Here is a 2,832-nt window from a genome sequence, read left to right on the forward strand (position 1 = left end):
TCCCATAAACATTGCATTTTCTTCAGCAGATTCTTCTGTAAAAGAACCATAAATTAGAGGAGCAGCAAAAAAATAGTGTAACATTCAGACCTTCACATAGGAAAGAAATCAGCAATGAGAGATAAATTAACCTCATTGAAAATAATAGGGTCATTATGTTTTCTTTGTTACTTTCAGATGTTTGTCAAATATGGGAAGCCTGAGACTTGGAAGCCAGAAGAGATTCTGAATGGGAAACAAGAGTCATCCATTCCCCAAGAAAACAGACCCATGATGATTTCTTTGGTCGTATAAGCATGGATCTTCAGAGGAATCACTCGCCCTGTGCTCCTCAGCAGCACTTTCGATTGGCCATGTCTGTGAGTTTCATGCTCCTGGGATTTAGAGCACAGCAAACAGAGAAAGTTCTTGTCTTCTTCACAGAAAATCTTCTTCATCTCCTTATGAGCCTCACACATGTGTTACTCAGAGCTCAGAAATGGCCAAAGACTGTCTTTTTTTCTGGCAAGGGCTGCCAGTTTCTTCACACGAACATTTGTTTTAAAGTCTCTTTTCTGTACCATCTGCTTGCATACAGAGAAGGTAACAAGATCTGGGAGATCATGCCAGCCAAGGTAGACACGGGGCCTACAAAAGCTGTGCCCACAGGCTAAGGTGACTGGATCTATAAAGTACTTCATGCAGATAGGGCAGATGATTTCCTTCTGGAAGGCTTGCATGATTCTGGAATCCATATTTGTGAAGGAGAAGAAGAAGAAGAAGAAGAAGAAGAAGAAGAAGAAGAAGAAGAAGAAGAAGAAGAAGAAGAAGAAGCAACATGTCATTTCTGAGCCTGATTAGGCAAAATGGTTCTCGAGACCCATACCTAGGGAGTAATAACTACATTTTATTTTCTTAAAAAATGGTCATTAAAGTAGTACAAACTCTATTCTATAACACAAAAGAAGAACTGAATCACAAGGAGAGCCTTCAGCTTTATGTCAGGCATAATTCTGACTAGATAACTCATATTCCTGCCACACTGAGTTTCTGCTCCCACCAGAATAGAAATTTGAGTCTTAATCCTCTGGCTGTGGGTGTAGAACTTGGGTAATAAGGGGCCTACAAACAATTATAATTGTTTCCATTCATCTTTTGAATAAAGGGAAAATGAAAGCAGGTTTATTGGGGAAAGTCTACTTGGGCCAATGAAGTATGAGAAGTTCACACAGAAGTTCTATAAAATATCTTTGGAGAGCAGGACACAGAAGCCCAGCTCTTTAAAAGTAAAACTAACAAAAAACAAATTTATATATATATATTTAAAACTAATAGGAAGTATAATTATAAAAAGGAATGTTTTTTTATGTCATCCAGAAGCTGGATGTTCCACAAAAGATGCCTGCAGGCTGGAGAGCTGGAAGAACCAGTAGCTGTACAGTCCAAGAGGCTGAAGCCTCAAAACAAAAGGGATCAAGTCCAAGTCCAAGACTGCAAGTTTCTGGAAACTCCCTAGTGAATCACTGGCAGAGTGTGCTTTGGAAGAGCGAAGAAGCCAGAATCAAACATTTTCAGATGGTCAAAACAGCAATCAAGAATCAGTTCAAGTCATCCTTAATTATGTGTGTGGTCTATTTGTCTCTTGAACTTGAGGAGAGTTTGTTTTATGAACATAGCAGCACCATTGTTTGGGGCATATATATTGATGATAAATGGGATGTATTCAAAGTAAAAAGTTTTTTCTCAGCAAGAGAAATAATAAGTGAGAACAATTTTTTTCTGGGAACAAATTTTTACCCCTCACACTTCAGATAAAGCTCTAATATCCAGAGTATACAAAGATCTCAAAAAAGTTAAATAGCAAAAAACAAATAACCCAATGAACAAATGGGCCAAGGATCTGAACAGACACTTCTCAGAGAAGGACATACAATCAATCAACAAATACATGAAAAACATGCCCACCATCTCTAGCAATCAGAGAAATGCAAATTAAAACCACTCTAAGATACCATCTCACTCCAGTAAGAATGGCAGCCATTATGAAGTCAAACAAAAACAAATGCTGGTGAGGTTGTTGGGAAAAAGGAACACTTGTACACTGCTGGTGGGACTGCAAATTGGTGCAGCCAATTTGGAAAGCAGTGTGGAGATTCCTTGGAGACCTGGTAATGGAACCACCATTAGACCCAGCTATTCCCCTTCTCAGACTATACCCAAAAGACCTAAAAAGAGCATACTACAGGGACACAGCTACATCAATGTTCATAGCAGCACAATTCACAATAGCTAGAACCAACCTAGATGCCATCAAATAGATGAATGGATAAAAAAAGTGTCATTTATACACAATGGAACATTACTCAGCACTAAAAAAATAACAAGATCATGGCATTTGCAGGGAAATGGATGGCATTATAGATTATGCTAAGTGAAGTTAGCCAATCCCTGAAAAACAAATGCCAAATGTCTTCTCTGATATAAGGGGGTGACTCAAAATAGAGTAGGGAGGAAGAGCCTGAGAAGAAGATTACCATTAAACAGGGAAGAGTGGTGGAAGGGAATGGGAGGGAGAAGGGGAGTTGAACAGAAGATGAAAGGAGACCCTCATCGTTATACTACCATGTCTCAAAATACAAATAAATTAATAAATAGGGAGATTACTCAGGGGTCAAGAACCCACTAAGATCAATTCTCAATACCAACAGAGAGAAAGAGTAATGTACCCACAATTTGGAGGAATTGAACATATTACAAATGATACAATTTCTTTACATCATTATTTTTCTCATGGATATGCCCCACAATATCTTTCATATATATATATATATATATATATATATATATATATAT

At 37.9% G+C, this 2,832-nt stretch overlaps 1 pseudogene; it reads right to left on the minus strand.

The window, feature by feature from the left end:
* LOC107133561 overlaps positions 1–2,832 on the minus strand; it is a 17,158-nt pseudogene that overhangs the window by 6,729 nt on the left and 7,597 nt on the right.

This window comes from Marmota marmota, unplaced genomic scaffold (assembly GCF_001458135.2).
Source record: "Marmota marmota marmota unplaced genomic scaffold, marMar, whole genome shotgun sequence".
Classification (NCBI taxonomy): domain Eukaryota; kingdom Metazoa; phylum Chordata; class Mammalia; order Rodentia; family Sciuridae; genus Marmota; species Marmota marmota.